Source organism: Chlamydotis macqueenii, chromosome 15, assembly GCF_036417535.1.
Source record: "Chlamydotis macqueenii isolate bChlMac1 chromosome 15, bChlMac1.mat, whole genome shotgun sequence".
In the NCBI taxonomy this organism is placed as follows: Eukaryota; Metazoa; Chordata; class Aves; order Otidiformes; family Otididae; genus Chlamydotis; species Chlamydotis macqueenii.
The window spans coordinates 1912724-1931933 of NC_141570.1; the positions used below are offsets into that span (position 1 = coordinate 1912724).

Genomic DNA, 19210 nt, shown 5'->3' on the forward strand with positions numbered 1-19210 from the left:
CCCCGGCCGGCTTGCTGCGTTCATGCAAATGTTTTGGGTGTGAGACGTTCAAAGCTCGGTGTGACAAATGATTAGTTCTTCGAAGGAAACCGTTTTATTTACAGAGAGGCGGTAGAGAAAGTGGTAGTGTGATTTGTCAAGGTTGCTGGTGAGGCTGTAGTGCTCTCTGGTTGAGAACTTGGGATGTTCTTGATTGCAGACCCTGCTTGGGGATCTCCCTCTGTCTGTGGTGTTTCCAGGAAAGCCTTGCAAATTTGAGCTCTTACAGAATGCAGCCTAATACATTTTAGCAGGAGCTTTATTTAACAACAACAAAAAAAGTATCTTTGCACTGTTTGTAGATGTACCCTGAGGTACCTGGATTTCTATGTGACTTCGACATCCTGCAATCGTACCTCTAGATTATTGCTAAGAAGCGATGAACTCTGAAGAAAATAAATGCCCTTGTTGATGGAAGTGTTGTGTAGCTTTCTCTGTGCTAGAGTACCTCATCATTTAGGGGTAGGATATGACCAAAACAGTGTTTAGTAGCCAGAGGGGGAGAGCACAGTAAAAAATCTGGAACGTGTGGTTTTTCATATATGTTGTTGCTCTTCCGGTTACAGGAGGTGCTGAAATAAATATTAAGGCACCTAATTAGTTCTGAATCCGCAGAGATTGTCCACAGAGATAATAATCTGTTCAAGGGTCTGGAATAACCGTTCCAGCTCCTGATAGCTTTCCCATAAGCCCATTTGGAAATGTTTTACTGGAGTAGACTCCCCAGGGAAGGAGCGAAAGCCGTCTGCAAAGTCGGTTGCGATTAGGTTGTGCAAAGCACTGGGGAACGCGCTGTGCGACAGTGCTGCCGCTCCTTTGCGGAGAACTGAGTGTGCCCCAGTGTGGCTTCCCAGCGGGCGCTGCATGAGGCGTTCTGCGCGGAGATACTGAGCTTACAGCAGCGTCTGTGCCAGGAGATCCCGCTGCAAAACCTGGCGCGTCATTTCCTTTGTGTGCTAAGCTACTAATTTCTCTGTGGTGGGAGAGAATATGCCCTCAGGCAGACAAAGAAGAACCTGTTTCTGTTCCTCTGCTATGCATATGGAAGCCTTTGGCCTTTTTTAAAAAACTTGATGGTAGCTGCCAAGTCCTGTGTCGCTCACCTGCTGACAGCTCTTGTGAATATCCTGCTTCAAGGTGAAACCCAAAATTAGGTCCCAGCAAATCTTTCAGGCTCTGAGCGCTTAGTTCCTGCACAGCCAAAAAAAAAAACCAATACAAGAATTGGGTGCATTCATACAAAATTGTGTGGAGTTGCTCAGTCAGTCGTTAGATAATAGAGACTTGGCAGTGCTTAGAACCTTAAATTTGGCGTTGAAGTGAATAAGGTCTTGCATGGAGGATTGTTGAAGGAATTTCCCAAGATTGATGTCAATCCAGTTTCTCACTCCTCTTTGGATATCGCAGGCAATCCCTAGAAGAAGGATAAAAACTACAGGTCTGTTGGCAAGGCAGTGTTACAGACTGAGATGACCTGTGTCCTTTCAGGGTGGGCATGATGGTGCTGGTGAAAGGCACAGAAGCAGGATGCCATTCCCGTTTTAAATTATTTGTTGAATTAAGGGACTGCAGCAGAGCCGATCCTAACCAGGAAATATTCCTGTGCAGTGCGAGTGGGACCCGCAGACAGGACCAGCTCCAAGGACACTGTCAGTCAAGTCTGGACGCGCTCTGTTCCGACTCAGTGAAGGTCGGCTCTGGCCACGTGGGCATCTGAGTGAAGGTAGGAACCCCTGACTGATATTTTGTGGTCTGGAAATAAACTCTGCGATCACTCTCTCTCCTTTGGGCTTTAGAATTATTCTGCTTCGTGGCGCTGTTACCTGTTGAATGAGATTGTTGGCTCAGGTAGGTTTTAACGTAGCTGTTATAGGTGTCGATTTTGTTGGAAGGTGAAAAGGACTCGTTAGCGATGTTGAATCCTTTGACTCTGGGAAATAAAAGAGGACATTTTCAGAAAGGAACTGCATTTGTTTGGAGTTTTAAGGAAGTTGGCCCGTTGTTTCTAACCTTCTGTGTGGCCTGGGTGGTGCCCGAGGCTCTCATGTCTTTCAATTGGACCTCACAGAAGAGGCTCACGAATATTTCAATTTGTATGAACAGAAAAATGTTTTGGAATGCATGGGACTTGCTCACAGCTTTCTAACAGTGACAAGCAAATTAAGGGAGCTGGAAGATCTCAATGCAATTCCTGCCTAGCACTTCTGTGTTTGGTTTCAGCTAATAAACAATGCTAAGGGAGTCAGAGCTTAGTCGTTCTGTCTTAGAAATCCAAAATATGGAGGTCTCAGCTGAAACACTAGCTTCTAACTGCAATGCTGCCGTAACCCTAAGAGTCAGGGTAAACTCACATTGCTTATAGGAATCACAAGAGATGTTGGTCCCTAGCCATCCCAGATAGGTTTTGTTCATACTAAACAGCAATAAGGGCAGCTGCTGCTGGAACCCAGGTTGCCCGGGTTTCACTGGAGAAGTTTGGGAGTTGAGGTCTCAGCTTCAGTAGTACTGTCTTCAGTATGGCGTCTCTAACCAGCGTGCTGGGTAAGGAGGTCAGATTTACCTGTGATATAAAGAGGAGCAAAACCATTGATATGGCTTGAGGTTCTGGATACGCATTCAGATCAGAAGAGGCTATTAAGGGAACATCTGCAGCATTGTTGTAAAAATAATGAAATATTTTCATTGCCCGTCCACGGTTTAAATCCATTTCCTTGATCACTAGCTTGCCCCTTGCTGACATCTCTCCTTATAAAGTTGTCTAGTATTTACCACAGCTGCTCTCTGTCCAGTGAGGGCAGTTAACCATGGCATAGACCTTCCCCCAGTACTGTCACGTGGGAGCTGGAGAACCCGTGGGATCCGTTAGGACTGACCTGGCCAGCGCACACGTTAAAACTGGCTCATGTATCTGTCGACTGTGTAATAGGATCTGCACTCGAGTGCTGCCGTGATGGAGAGGGTGTCTTCCAGGATGGTCCGTGTTGAGTTAGCAGTCAACCGTGCCATCTCTTCTGGGGTACTGAGATCAGAACTTTAAACTAAGGAGAAACGCCATCTTTGCTGTTACGTCAAGGCTGTGGCTGGAAGCGGCTCTAAAGCAAACTCCTCCACCAGACAGTCAGGGAAGGTCCTGCAGATGTTTGTGGGCAGTGCTCTTTGAGAAGACAAAAAGTAGGCTGTGCCAGAGCGGATCCACACTTTCTTATGGAACAGTGAGGTGGGAATAGTCTGGTGCCACATCTGTTAGGAGGATGAGGGTGAAAAACCCTTCTGTTTTGTATAAAGAACCTTCCAGGGGAGAATGTCAGATATGTCGCTGGAAATGGGCTGTTACATATCAGCAGGAGTTCCTTACCTGTCAAGTGTTTAATTAGTTAATTAGTTTGTCTAGTCTGTACCTTTTAAGCTTTAAGGAGAATCTGATAAAACTGCATGAAAACCCGTGGCTGGTTAACACTTGTTGATGTGAGATCTGCCAAGGAATATTCTTTGGGATCTTCACCTTCCGCTGTCTCCTGTGTGCAGCATCCATCTGCAATAGCCCTTTCTCTTCCTCCTTATCACTTCAGTTTCCTTTTCCCTCCCACCTTTCCCTGCTCTGGCTTGACCTTTTTTTTTTTTTTTTATTGCCATCTTTTCCACACTAATCCCTTTGGCAGAAATGACCTGGCTGAGACTGTTCATAGGACATCACCTGCTCCAGTCTTTAAGATCCTAAATAAAGCTGCCAAATAATGATTACCAGGCTAAAGGACTTTAGGTAAGGCTGGCTTGTCATTAGTGCTTAGCTCAATTGTTTGTAAAATTGAGTATCTGCTGAGTCTGTCTCTCTCTCTACCTGTTGTACTAGGTGGTAGGCTTATGTTCCAGGGATTCTGGCCTCTTGTACAGTACTGTCTGCTCTGGGAATTTAAATAAAAGGCAACCGGAAGCTGAGCTGGGTAATGCTGGTGTAAATGCAGTGTTTTCTTTGGACTTTACCAGACTGAATGTGTCTGTGTGCAGTTGTCTACCCAGTTAAAAGGCAGCCTTGTACTGAAATGTGATTCTATAAAAGTGGTACTGAAGTAACCTCACTGTGTTTTCTTTCTCCTCATATAAAACTGCTTATTTTGCTCAGAGGAAAAAGGTGTTGTTTTTTTTTTTTCTAGCTGTCTTGGTACAGGGTGATGGGGTGTGCTTTCAGCATCTCTGTAAGGATGGTTATTGTTTTGAAATTACAGACTTTTTAGTTTAGTTCAACCAGTAGCAACTAGTATATTTGTACCACCACCTACTTGATCAGTTTAATTTAAGTACCCTCAATAAGATGTCTGAAACAATAGGAAACACACCAAGTGATTCAGCATTACTTTTATTGATGCTTGGATAGGTAGTGTCACACAAATCCTTTAAACAAAAATCAGGATTTTAATAAATACTAGCACTGGCTTACAGAGTGTATGAAATTAAAACATTGTCTAAGGCATGGTTTACAGCTGTGCAGTTTTTTTAATAGAACATCACATGAAGAGAAAAATCTTTGGTTTTTGCATAAAATGATAATTGTTTGATTTTTCAAGATGTACTTGAATTATTTCATTAATGCAATTTCTGTCTTTCCTGTAAAACCAGTATTATAATAACATTTAGATACATCCGTCCCAATCAAATATTAGTCTAGCAGGATTCAGTTCCTGTTGGTCTTAATGCTGTTGCCCTTTGTCACATTTCTTAGTGCATCATTTACATTCTTGCAGTTACAGCTTGGTATGACACTGGCAGCTTGAAAGATTAATTCACTGTGTCCTAAGGGTGTGCAGCCCATTGCTACTGATTAGACTAAACTCAGAATACTAGAACGTAGCTGGTATTTTAGTAGACCTGAGCAAATAACTTCTAGTATTTTTGGAGACAAAGTATGATTTAAGAAGTCATTGTCTGAAGGAATTTGAAAAGGCAATACCCACAAAAGCAATTTTTACAGTGGCCTTTAAGCCAATTTGATTTTGAAGATAACTTAAAAGAAGTTCCCTTCACCACTCTTAGCAGAATATGCCTCTATGTTTCAGACATATCCCAAGCTCTTAGTGTTGGATCTGGTAACCAGCGATATCAATGATATCTTTCATCAAAGAGAGGCTGTGAAGAGAGAGGCAAGCAGCTGGAATGTGTATTTCAACCCCTGATGCTGCACACGGGTCACATCTAGTAATCTGTCCCGTATGAACCCGAGCTGATCCCTGCTTTGAGAGAGGCAGCCACTGTCTGAGGAATCGCCTGCATCTTGCCCTTAGTGATTATTGTAAATGCAGAGCCCAGGAGGCTGTCTGTTTTGCGTGGACGCTGGGGGTAATTTTACTGTTGTTTAGTGCATAGACTAGTAAAACTTACTGCAGCAATGTCTGGGTAAAAGGTATGAAGGTCACTTAGTTTAGCTACTGAACAGATCTCTCCCAAATTGTTTTGCAACCAGTCTTTGGTTCCAGTGGTTCCGTCCTGGCGCGCTGATCCTGTAACCAAAACAGACCGAAGGAGTGAAAAGCCGCAACATATGCTGGAGGAGGCGTCTAGGCGTCCTTCATGTGAGTAATTAAATATCTACTAACAGAAGAATGGCTCATCTTCTTCCTATTGCAAGTGCAGGGTCTGATCTTCTGCACTCTGATTCACTTCCAGACTGGGGCACTGGTTACACCAAATGAAAATCCTATTCCTCTGCCTACATCCTTTTCGTTCTATAATACCGTACTTCCTTACACCGGTATTCCCTGTAGCTTCAAAATGAGAAGTGATTTCCCTTCCTCTTTCACAGGGTTGTTGTGAACTTCCCAGGGTTATAATGAACAGCAGAGGTGACTGAATCTCAGTGTTGGGAAAATATGTGATTGTTAGGCATAAAAACCTTCAATATTTGGAATAAGAAAGATGCTCTATACAAATACTACTTGTGTGTAGGCATCTTACCTGAGTCTCTGAACTGGGCTGTCAAATAGGCCTTCTGAAACTCATACACATCGTGTTTCTTCCGTGCTGACAACGCTGAGTAGACTCCATCAATTGCTGCAATGCTGAGAACAAACCGTAAAATAAGAGATGATTAAAAATAAGACATGATTTCCATGTGGGTAAAGCAGCAGAGATGAGTGTAGTGGAATAAGGAGAACTTCTTAATGCTGACAAACCAAAGGTGGCGGGTGCTCATAGTTGGCCCATAGCACGTGGGTAACCAGTTTTGTTTTCTGCTGGGCCATAGCATTTATGGCGTGTTTGAGAACAAAGATTAATATTTGGTATCTATCTACAGGAAAATGTCCCCTTTAGAGCAGTCTCATTGATGTTGGTTGCACCCAACGGTAAGCATGAAGGTAAAAAGCAGCTCTTGCCTGACCAATAACTTGTGATGCCCTTGTGATGCCCTTGTAGCAACACAAAGCCAAAGCAGCTGCAGCCCTGCGGGCAGGCACTTACAGAGCTTGGTAGTGCGGGCATGGCACGCTGAGGGGCAGCAGCTCCAGCACGGTTGCGTTCACGTAGGGGAGCAGAATGCGCAGTCTGTGCAGCCATGTCGATGTGTCTTCCAGGGACATGTCGGTAATTTGTGGGAAGATGATCTCAGCTGACATTGTTAGCATGGTTTCTCGAACTTTAGTGCTTCCTAGGAAATCAGAGCTCTGAGGAAGGAGGAAGAAATTGAAGCAGGTGATGAGCAGAGCTGTTAGAAAGCCTTGAATATTGAAGCAGAAAAAGTGGTGGAAGAAAAATTGGCAAAATAGCCACAACTTCTCTTCTTTGCTGCTCTCCTCCCCTTCCTTCCTCCCCTGTTTAACAATAAAAGTTGGAAATATGACCTGGCTGTGGCCTTGTTGGGGAGCTGACCTTGGCAATTCGGGTTTTCTTTTGTCAGCAGAGTTGGACAGCAAAGCAGGCCAGGTGCTTGTGTTTCCTTTGCCTTACACTCCCACAGCCACTGTTTTTGTTGTGGCAGTCAGCATGGTCACACTGCGTATGAAGCGCGGCTGGGGCTGAGGCTTCTCCTCTTGGCTTACTGTGAGCTTGTACGAACAGCCTGAGCCCAGCAGGAGTAGGGCAGGCAGCAGAGTCTCCCTGGCTCACTCATACAGAAATGTTTTAATGGATGTTAACAGTTTTAGGGTCCTGGTCCAGAACCTTTCCTAAGGCATCAGGTTACCACAGATCGGCACTGGAGAAACCCTTGCTGTTTACATCCTGGTTCTAGGTTGGAGTGGTGGGGGTGCTTCCCAAAGTTCCTTGGAGGAAGAAACTTTCACAGTTGTCTGTGCACAGAAATTAAGCCAGAGTAAAGGCTGGACTGAGGTTAAGATCATGCTGTGGCAGGAGGAACTCCTGGCTCATCTTCCAGATTTACTTTGTACCTGGCCATGAGGGTCGTAGAGTTGGAAGGCTGAAAGTTCCCCTGTGACCTGTTCTGCTCCCAAGGACTCGGTTATTGCAGGCAGTTGGGTTACTTACCTTCTGGACAAAAGTGTTGAAGGCCTCTAGGAAGGCACTGAGGAACTGGAGAGGCTCCTTTTTCTTTCCGATTACCTCCATGTTACCTGTCATGGTGTGTTGGTTTTCAAGGAAGGCCAGCAAAGCGCTACAGATGCCTTGCTGATTCACGGGCGACAGGGACATGTACACTTGGCTCAAGGAGGACACGCTGTGGAGGGAAATCACATGGGAAAGATTTAATTCCTGCTTTCCAGCTGATGCCATGGTGCTGTAGATGGGAGAGATGTTACTCCAGCATGAACAGAATTTCATGAAATGAAAGAGAAAAAGGGAAAGCTTACTTGTTATGAAATGGCATGTTGCTTCGTTTCTTACTGGCTGTGATCTGTATGTGAAAGGCTGGACCGCCACGGGTGTTTGAGATCCCTGCCGCAGGGCAGGATTAGCTCTGCACAGATGTTTGTCTGGGCGGTTGTCAGAAGCCCTTAGAGACTGATAGCACAGCCTCCCCTAGTGATCCCTTTGTGTGCTTCTCGAATATGTTAACCCCTGAACAGGTCCTGAAGTGGGTAATTAGCCTCACTCCCTGTGTTGCCAGGTTAATTTCAGAGTGTTTTCTGAATAGCCAGTATAAACTGCTAGATCTGAACCATTTCCTAGAGGTACACAAGTCCTGTACAGATGCAGAAAGCAGAGCTGTGTCGTGTCAACCTGTAAGAACACAGTTGTGCCAGAAAAGGGAAATTCAAGACCAGATTAGAGATGTCTATTCTGGGGCCAAACCCTGCTGTTCATTTTCCTGTCTTTCCTGGGTCAGAGCAGGACTGTTGTTGGCAGCATGGTCTCCCCTGTTCTGTGTGGCCCAGACGTGACTGTCTGTGCGGTTTCCTTTGGAATTTATATCTCAGCTTAACTGGTTTCGTTCGACAGGATATTTCCTCTCATCTCTTCCTGATATTTTTTCATCCTACTGCTCCTAGTTACACTATTTTACAAACAGGTAAAATCAATTTAATAGGAATTATAATTGACTTTGTACTGTATTAGCAAATGTTTTTATTTCCCTTTGCACAGTTTTACTCAACGGAAGGCAGATCTGACCCTGGCTGTTTTGTTTGCCTGATGGAGCATTTCTGTAAGTGACACTCTTGCACAGATGTTCTTTAGCACAGTGCTGCCCTCGCAATTCCTTGCTCTTTCCTGACAGTCCCCTTTTTAATTTTGCGCACAGTAAAAAGGACACTTCCCTCGTGTACTTACAGAGCTCTGAAAGTGTCACAACCAGAAATGTGGGACAGGAAGAGTTTGGTGTCCTCCTTGCCAGCACTCGGCAGCAGCAGAGTGAGTCTTGCCAGCAAGTGAGTCCATTCAGCAGGGCTGAAAGCTGGGAAGTCTGCCTCACCGTCGCCTGTGAACTGGCTGAGCATCTTCTTCCTCACAGCATTGTTCTTAATAGTGGTTATTGCCAGCTGAAAGAGAGAGGTAATGAGCATCAGTGAGAAGGCAGGATTGAAAAGGGACCCCAGTGCAAAGCCACGGGGAATAGCATTGTAGAAAATGAGCAAAGCCTAGCTCTTCCCTCTCCAAAAAGAGTGTATCATATTGTATGGAGACTCTCCAAAAAGGACTGTGATGGCCAGGTCAGAGCTTTCTGCCCTGCCTGTGGGGAATGGTCACTGTGCAGTCTGCATTTTGCAGAACGTGATATTTCCAAATGATGTTCACTTGAAGTTAGCAGATAAAATGGTCAAAATGGCCAAATTTCACGTTATAATCCCAGCGCCCGTTGAATTTATGTAATTAATAGAGCTGAATTAATAAGACAACATGATGGAAGTATTTCACATAGCTTGGTTACGTGGTGATAGCCCATTACACACACAGAGGTGTTTCCTTTGCAGTGCTGGAGTTACAACAAAAGCAGTTGGGATTTTGCATTTGTCAAAGCGGTGTCTACGTTGCAGAATCCAGCCCTAGTCCTTAGTGCAGACACGTGGGCTGTGGGACTGCAGGTTTGGGACGCAGGTGGTCCCTCCCCTGCTGTGCAGTACGTTACTGTACTGTAGCCAAGTTACCCTGCTGTGAAGGTGCTGTGTGCTTGTGAAGCCGCCTTTGGGTGTGAGAGACCCGAGCGAGTTCCTGCCCTGCAAAGGCGTCAGTGTTAGAAGGGTGTCATGCAGGGCACCCTGCCCAGAATTAAAAATCAATTGATGACTCAAAATGGATCAAATCCACGGAGAAGCAGTTTCCCGTTTTCAACAAGGATTGGCTGAAGGTGGCCCAGGTGGCCAGTTTCTGAAAGCCCTCGGTTGCTCAGGTTTTTATGAACTTGTCTGATTTGTGAGTGTCTGAGTGTGAGTTAGCAAATCAGTGTCTGATTTGCTAACTGTGGCTTTTTCTTGAACCGTGTTCTGAAGACACTCACAGACTCTTGCCGAGCAATGTTTTATTCTAGGGATGGAGGAGGACCTTTTCTTGGCAAGTCAAAGGGCAGTGTATTGTTCAATGTGTAGTGTGAGTATGTAAAACTAGAGGATAAACAAGCACCATGGAAAGATTTACAGTGCAGACTGAAGAATCATAGCATTAAGGAGGCTAAGTCAGCAATAATTGCAAACTTTTTTTTTTTTTCCAGTAGCAGTTAAATCTTTTTGGAAGTAGCTGCTGCAGACATTACTCAGTTTCCGTGTCCAGGCTTAAGTCAGCTTTGACAGTAACATCAGTCCATCACACTTAGTTTCATATAAGCTGTTGCTCTAGCATGAAGACAGCTGTGGAGGCGGATTTTTCCTTTTGTTCATTTGACAAGCCACCAGCAGGTGCTCATAGAGAAGGAGAGAACCGGCTGGATCATACAGGAGGGTCAGGGGCTGAGGCACAAGAAGGAGGGCTGCGTGGTCGTCTGTCTAGAGGGGGCTAGTGATGGCTACCTGTTTCTGTCTGAGAGTCACGATTCAAAATATGGTTTTGTTTTGAATTGGAATGAAATCAGAAGTAGAATATATGACTGAAAAAAGAATAACAGAAGTGACTAACGTTTGTCTTGAATATTTTTCAGTAGAGCTTCCACGAGAACGGAGACTGTTTTTTGAAATCTTCCATCTTGGTTAAAGCAGCTTCTTCCCCACGGCTTTCCTCAGGTGAGTGACTTAGCAGAGACCTCCAGTGGTGGCTGAGACTCTCCCAGCAGAGAGCTGGTGGGTTGGCAGGGCTGAGCTCCTGGTGCCCTCTGGTGCCTGCATGTTCCTTGTGGCAGCCTGGTCGCAGGGGTGGATGTCCTGAGCCCACACAGCAAGGTGCTGCTTTGCTTTGCCTGCTCCACAGAGGTGCTGTGGAGGGGTCAGGGCTGAGCCCAGCTCGGCTGGCTTAGTGCAGTGATCTTGTGGGTGCCTGGAGGGCTGACAGGTTGCAGGAGGCAGGAGCAACAAAAACTGGCCCTGCAGTGCTTTTCTTCATTTCCCCCTCCTCAGTTCTCTCTACAGCTCTGACCTTACCATGTAATTTGTGATGCATGCTTAATGTCCTATATTTCTCCTGCTTTTCCTGTCCTGGAAAATAAGGACACAACCAGGTAGAATGCCTGCCTGTGGCTCCATGTGCTATTTTGGATGTGATGTTCAGGCACGTTCATTGATTGTCCTGCTTGGTACGTGTTTACTTTTCATCAGACACAGACATGCAGCAGGAAGGGGTTAAACCTTCCTTCTCTTACCCTAGAGCAGGTCAGCGCAAGTGGCGGAGCAAAGCTGGATTCTGTGAGCTGTAAACCCCTTGCAGGTGCTCATCGTAGCAAGGTGCTACATGAGCATGGGGAGAATCTACTCGCGTGAGTAGGGCTGGGGTCCCTTGGCTGCTGGGGGTTTAGGGAGAGTGAGAGATGGGTTTTAGTCATGCTAGAAATTGAGTTAAGCTTTCCTGTTTGTCAGCTGGATCTCTGACTTTCGTAACATGGGCTCTGCCTTTTCCCCCTCCTTCTTTTAGGGCTGTGTGTGACCTGTCACCCACTACAGGTGACTGTGCGCACACATGTGTGTATATATATGTATTTATATGTAAAGGAGAGGGCAGGTTAGACTGCTCTGTTGCATCGCAAGGTGTCAGCCTTGCTGTAAGGAGAAGCAACTGAGAACACGCAGAGTTTCTTCGCAGGTGTCTGACTCATACAGGAGACTATTTTCTTGAAGCTGTAAAATACAGCGGCAGACCTTCTTTGTACCTCAGAATAAGGAGTGCTTGCCAATTATAGCTGTAATTTGCTGCGATTCAGTGTATGGTAGAGATGGCCAAGTGCTGACGATACTCACAACAGAGCCAGAAATGGCAGGAGCATTGCTGGGTGCTCACAGCATCTCTCTGTTTCTTGCCTGGCCCCCTGGAAAGTGTGTGCTTTGGGAGGACTCGCTCAGCCAAAGGACATGGGAGCTGTGAGAACATGGCACAGCAGCTGACACCAGTAGTGCTGTTCCTGGAGTGCTGGGTGCCAAATACCTGTAATGCTGTGAGTACCACGGCACGCCAGGGCTGATGGCTGAGGGGCCGGTGTCATGATAGCCTGGTTCTTCCTGAGCAGCTTTTCAAGGCTGGGCTGAGTTTCTGAGAGCATATGTCAGCTTTGAGACTCCTCCAGCTGAAAACTGGTCTTCCAAACTGGTCAGTCGTCTTACTCCTCGCTGTGTCGGGAGTGTCTCCAACAGGCAGAGCCTCAAGACCCTGCCCTGATGGGTAGCTACGTGGGTAGGGTTAGAGCATTACTAAACAACACTTCTGCTATCTACTGCAGCCAGTTGGTCACCAGCATGAATAGAAACCTTGTGGAGAGGGGAAAGTCAAATGTCAGAGTAATTTTTTTTTTTTTTTTTTTTTTGGCTGGGCTTGTAATTCAGGACAAAGTTTGAGTGTTAGATGTAGCTGGTTTCTTGACTTTGTGTAACACAAACATTACAGAGGAGATTACAGAGGAGAGAAGGAGGTAGAAAGCAAGCAAAATCTCTTGTGTAAACCTCTGGGAAGGTATAATGTGGTGGCTGAGTTTTACTTCCAGCTATGAACTGATACTTGATGCTATTTGGCCTTTTTATACTGTCTTAATCACCTCCGCTGCCTTTGTGTTAGTCTCGGTGACACTTCCTTTAGCAACGTGCAGGGAAGAGCTCTTGGGAGTGTTGTGTGGCTGGAGCAGGGTTTGCTCTGGAGTTCCTACAACGGGGGGATAAATCAGGATTGGGTGTTACTCCTTAGGTGACTGAGGATTCGGCGTGTTTGATGATAGGCAGGTCTCCGAGACCCTTGGCTTTGCTCTCTCCTCCTTAGCAACTTAGAAGTAGCCTCAAGCGAAGGCCGGTTAGCGCAGGCAGGTGAGGACAGATGGACGGTCTCGCATGAGCTGTAAAGCACAGACCTTCGGTGTCAAGTTCTGGTGACCTCAGTGGCATTTGTAGGTGTGGGCGCAGTAACATCTTGAAGCCAGTAATGTTTCTTTTCACATATTCCCTGCTTGTAACTGAATGTTTAAGCAAACAGAGGTGACACAAGCTGCTTATTGAAACAAATATTGCCTTGTTCAGAAAAATCTCTCTAGTTGACATTTAACAAGCAGGCAGGTAATTCCACGGAGTCACATAGCTGGATGTGACCTGTGCGCTTACGCATTCTTGCAAAGGTCTGCACCGAGATAAGAATCGCTCCTGTCAATTTGAAACTGTACCTGCATTGATAATAAATCTGAGGGTATAATTTTTGCTCAGTTGCTTTCTGAGCCAATGGCCACTTCTGGTATCTGCCTCTCCCTGAGATAGAACTGCAATTCAGTGGCCGCTGTGGAGAGCCAGCTCCTTCTCTCGTCCAAACCATCTCTCTGGTCCTATGAATCCATTGTTTGCAGAGAAAGGTGGCTGTGCAGCTGAAATGGGCCAAAATGCTTCTTGCTGCAAACACCACAGTGGCCTAATCATGCTGAAGCTCTCTTCTTGTCAACACTGACCACAGCAGTATCTTCAAGAAGAAAAATTTATAAGTTACCTGCAAGATGAGGCTTTCCAAAAATGCATCTTCTGCCTTAACCCAGAACCTTTCAGGCTGCCAACCCAGAACGTTGCTCCAGGCAAAGCGGTTGTAAGACTGATGTAATCTTAAGCCGGGAGATGTTCTGATGAATGCCTGGAGAGCCCTCCTGACTTTCTTTCCTGTGATTCTGCAGGTAGATGACAGTGGTTTCGGTCCGGAGGAGTGGGAATGAGGGCAGGAGGAAGCAGTGAACCATGGAGCAATGCTAGTTGGTTCATTGCCACTGAAATCACGGTTCTCACATGTGGGCATTTTTTTTTTTAGCAGTGTTTCCTTGTTTGCGTTTTTGGAGAGATAAGGAAGGGAGAGGTTTCACACAGACTTGTTTCAATTATTGAGGAGTCTTCCTTTTGTGTGCCAAGTCTCAGTAAGCCTGAGATCTCTACAGGGAGAATAAAAGGAAGAGCTAGCGCAAGTGGTGACTCTATCATAATACCATTTTTGTGGGCTTGGAGCTGTTTATACCTCAGACCACAGGCTTTGCATCACTTCTGTCTTTATCCCCTTCTGACAGCTCTAGACACAACCCTTTGTAGGGGGCTCACTTGACTTTAGCAGCAAGCCCCTGTGTTCCTTGCTCCACCATAGAGAAGAGGTTTATTTTAGGCTGAGACTTGACCTTCATCTCTGTTGTGGTTTTAACCCCAGTCAGCAATCGAATACTACGCAGCTGCTCGCTCACCACACCCCCCACTCCCAGTGCGATGGGGGAGAGAATCAGGAAGAAAGAAAAACTCGTGAGTTGAGATGAAGACAGTTTAGTAGAATAGCAAAGGAAGATGATAACAATAACAAAATATAGGGATACTAAAATATACAAAATGAACAGTGCATGATTTCTCACCACCCAAAGACCCAATGACTGGTACAGCCTGTCCAAAGCAGCGATCATGGAAACAAAACCAAGCAGCAAGCAAAGGAGCAAGAGAGAGCTGCCCCCTGGCCAACCGCCGCTTACTAGGCATGATGTTTATGACCTGGAATACTCTCTTTGTCCAGTTTGGGTCAACTGTACGGGCTATACTCCTCCCAGCTTCCTGTACCTGCCCGTTAGCGAAATCTGGGAAGCTGGAAAGTGTCTGCGGTCTCTTTAGTAACAACTAACAACATCAGTGTATTATCAGCATTCATCACAGACCAAATCCCATATTAAATGCAGAACACAACAGCTACTGAGAAGAAAATTAGCTCCACCCTAGCCAAAACCAGGACGATGTCTCTCTTCCTTTCTGGTTCTCTGTCCAGCTTCCTTTGGAGATCCTCCTAAAAGCTGCTGTTGTGTCAGTCCCCTCCTGGCTGATCCAAAGGGTAATTCAAGGAAAGGGCTGGATACCGCAGCTGTGTCGTGTTGGGCTTCTCCAGGACTCTTCGATGTAGTCGACCTTGTCTGGGCGTTTTGGTGTGATTTTGTTCTGTTACCTCTTCTGACAGTATCTACGTAATTAGATTCATTCTTAGATGAGGTTGTGTAATGAAGGGGTCTGGTGTGATGGACATGGAAACAAAGAATGAGTTTCGTTTCCCTTCTAGAGCTGTATGTCTCCAGATGCTCTTTTTAGAACTGGATCATGTTGTCCCAGCAGGGCTCTGACAGAGTTCTTCTTCATGAGGCAACTAATGATTCTGTGATTCTGTAAGAAACAGAAAAATAACGTCAAGTTATTTTAAGTTTTTAAAGATACTTTCTTACTTTCAATAACTTCTTTTGCCATTCTGCTCAGTTATGACAGTTTGACTTTCTTTGTTCAGTGGCATGCACTTCTTTCAGCCATCAGTATGCCTTTATGGAATTTCCACACCACCTGCGACATTTTACTCTTTTAACTGCCTCTTTTGGTTTCTCTTCAGCAAACTTTCTAATTTTGTGCTCTGTTCCTGTTCTTAAACCTCTCGTTCCGATTCTGGGTCGTGCTCTGTGTTTGGGGTTGATGCAGCGGAGTGCCCTGATGGGGCTGTCTGGACCCAGCGAAGGTGTCAGAGGAGCTCAGCTGTGGTCTGATGTTAGTAAAAGCCTGAGCCCCATCCTGTGCATCCAGTACCAACCCCACTGGTGAAATGCTCCATATCAGCCCCTCTGGGCTACTGCTGTCTTCTGCAGTTTGCTGGCCCTTGGGCCCCGTGGCTGTTGGGGGTTTTTCACCTGTGGTGTGAGGGTGTATCTGCTCAGACTTCTTCTCCAGAGCGCTCTCCTGAGCTAGTGGGAGACCTGACTTCTCTGAGAAAGCTCAAAGCCCCTTTTGTTCTGGGTGAAAATCACAGGGAAGTGCCACGACTTTGGGCTGAGCAGGGTGTGTGGCGTGCGTGGTGGAGATGGGGCAGGGAAGGATTTATTGTCTGTTACCACACCTGGCTTAACATGGCAGGAACACCTCAGCAATCAATTGTAGTTCGGTGTTCCTGAAGAACACTTAAGCCATACTTGATGCTACACATGCACAGTCAGGCCAGGTGAGAAGAGGGTAATTAAGGCACTGACTCATTTTCTCGTGGTACGAACCGCATCTCAGACCTGTCCCGCTCCTGCCCACCCACTGCAAATTTCATTGCCTCCCCTCCTGCCCTGCCCTCTCAGTGTGTGCGTTAGAGATTGCGATGCAGAACTGGGCTTCGCTCCCCACTTGCTGTCACTGGGAAGGTGATTTAGAATCATAGAATGGTTTGTGTTGGAAGGGACCTTCAAAGGCCATCCAGTCCAACCCCCCTGCAAGGAGCAGGGACATCTCTAACTAGATCAGGTTGCTCAGAGCCTCATCCAACCTGGCCTTGAACATTTCCAGGAGGAGAAGGAGGTGACATGAAGGCATTGGATTTTTTTCAGTTTAGGGAAAAGGAAGCTACGGAAAGGGAGGAATGTGAGAGGGAAGTGAGGCAGAGAGAGGTCTTCTGTGTAATTGTGTTGAATTAGAAGTGATGGTTATTATGGGTGAGCTCTAAAATCCCCCTCACGGGCCTCTGGAAGGGCTGCACCTCTGTCAGCCTAAGTATTTACAATGCACCGTGGTGCAAAGGGTGGACTGGGCAGGCTGAGACCCCTCCCAGCTCCGTACTTCTTGGATAAGAGAAGATCTCTAGTTGTCTCCCACTGAGAGCAAGTTTTACCAGGATTCCTGTTACATGTTGTGTGTTCCCATTTGTCTGCAGCCGAGAAGCCTGATGCTGCAAAATCAGAAAAGTTCAGAAAGGGTGGGGACAGCGATGCTTAGGAAGGGGACGTGGTGCCGGTGAGACTAATGACAGGGAGGGCTCTGCCTCTGGGGAGGTGGTAGCTGAGGATGTGCTAGGCTCTGTCCCCTGAAAGACTCGTCTGCCCAGGTGTGGGCTGGGAATATTTCATTCTTGCTTAGTCACACCTGGATCACTGCATGCTGCCAAGGATGTTCAGATAATAGGAATAAAGCTCCTAGACCATGTCCCTTCTGGTTAGCATGAAGTTGTTGCTGAATTATGTGTGTAAAACCTGCTTTTCCAGAGTCAGTGTCACTTTGTGCGAGACTGGCGTTCTCCTCTCTGGCCATCCATCAGGGTGATCCTACCCTGCTCTGAAAACTGCGCGGACAGGCGGAGCAGTGCTGAGCCTTCTGCGGTGACGTGGCTGTTTCCCTGCGCCGGGCTGGGCTGGGGTCTGGAAAGTGCAGGAAAGCCTGCCACAGCTCAAACTGCTGTTCCCGGCTTTCAGTGCTGCACAGTGGTGAAGCTGGATGTGGCATCACATCCAAGAGCTAAAAATCCTCTAACTGGAGACCTGTTTCGGTGAGCTGTGACTCTCACTTAGGCTTACTCAAGCAGATGCAATACCACAAATCAGCTCCAGCCTCGTTCTATGGAATAATCAGAATTTTGCTTTGGTATGAAGCGTGCAAAAATGTGATGGTGGTTCACCTCTTACTGTGTTGAAATCATTGCCTGTCCTTCCATCTTTGAGCTCCTCTGTCCGTCTTTATCTCCTCAACTATGTGCTCTTTGAATCAGCCCACCTTGTTCACACCACACCTGGCACTCTTGGATCTGTGCTCGTGGCTGCAGGATGAACACAAGTGGCAGGTACTGGATGCTTCTGCTCGGCTGCCCTGAACACAACTAAGGAAAGTATTGGTTCATTTACAGGTGAAAGTTCCTCCTTACCTTTGTGAAGTCTGCTTTCTCTCCCTATAAGGGGGGTGCTCTGCACCCCTGTTAGGTATGCATGACTTCCTGGCTCGCATGAGCAGAAACTCCTGACACTCTACTTGCCCCCTCCCCTGGTTTCCTCATCCATGGCTGAGGCTCAGTGTTGGTTTTTCTGCTTTTCAGATCTCTCCTGTTCTCGCCTTTCACCTCCCGATGCCCTGGGGAAGAGCTGTGGGACTGACTGCAGATGGTAGAAGCCTGCTGAGCCGTGCGATCTTTGTTGCTCTCTCGTTTGACTCTTACTTGGACCCGCAGTTTGTCCAGCAGCATGGCCAGGGCTCTCCAGCAACACATGCCTGTCCGACCCTCTGTCGGGGACAGCCTGCTCGCAATGTCCAGTTTCCAAAAGGTGCAAGACACTGAAGGCTTTGGCGTTTGAAACATGATTGAAGGATCTCCCATCGTTCTCAAGGATACGTCATTTGGATTTCTTGGAGAAGAAGCTTCTCGCTTTGAACTAGGAGTCCATGAATCTATTTACAAAGTGATGCATTTCAAGTTTATATAGATTTGGGTAGTTTAGGATGGGTGTTGATGAGGTTCACTTTCACATTGGGCATCCTCTACACTTCTGAGAAACAAAATTTATGAATTGGTGTTGCACTAATTCCAAAAGAGCTGATAAACATGTTAAATGTGGTAAGAAAACTGGGAATACGCAGAGATACGCACTTGGGTACGTGGTGATGTTGTGAGTCAACACCGGCCTTTCTCAATGCCACAAACACGAGTTATAGGTGGGCATGATGGGGCAAGCCTAAGCCTGGGACACAACTGGCTTATGGAAAAAACTTCTCTTGAAAAGCATTAATGGAGCGATCAAAGAAAGATTTTCAAATCTGAGGATGCAAAATAGCTCCACTGCATCCAGAAAAAATTAGTTGCTCTGGGCAATTCCTTAGTGACCTGGGGACTCAGGTCCAAGGGGAAAAGAAGTCTGAAATGCGTAGAAGATAATTTAATATCCACCCCTTGTTAGAATCTGCAGCAGGTCTCATTTTTATTCTTGCAGATTATGCTTGCCAAGTTTTCCCTGGTGAAGTGCTTAGAGGCTGAACGTTAGCTGGGGGAGAACACAAATTCAGTCGAAATCAGACCGCCCCGATTACTGATGCACAGGGCTGGGGAGATCATGGGGAACACCACCATGTGTCATTCAGCTGAGGAAGGAGCAGGGCAAACCCGTTCCTCAGCTCCTGCAGCATGCAGCTACTGCATAAAGACCCCTTAAAACCAAATGTGATCTCTTCAGTAAGAATGTTGGTTTGTTTTTAAGATAGGGCAGCCTGCAGGAACTGGAAAGCTCATAAAGTTATGTCCTAGGAACTTTGCAGCAAGGAAATAACTTAAGGTTTGTGGAGGGAAAGGCCACTTCTGGTGATAGGGAGACAGGGATCTCTGGGATTACAGTTCTGGAGCCGTTTGATAATGATATCCCTGCTCAGGGATGTTGCTGCTATTTGTGAGTGCTAACGAGCTGCTGCAG

At 46.4% G+C, this 19210-nt stretch overlaps 1 long non-coding RNA gene across 1 annotated transcript; it reads left to right on the forward strand.

Moving 5' to 3' along the window:
• Positions 1–1630: 1630 nt before the first annotated feature.
• Positions 1631–19135, forward strand: LOC147598808 (uncharacterized). Its single transcript, XR_015260223.1, has 4 exons — positions 1631–1762; positions 5495–5603; positions 10553–10634; positions 17848–19135. It is a non-coding gene; the product is annotated as an uncharacterized LOC147598808 (long non-coding RNA).
• Positions 19136–19210: the final 75 nt, after the last annotated feature.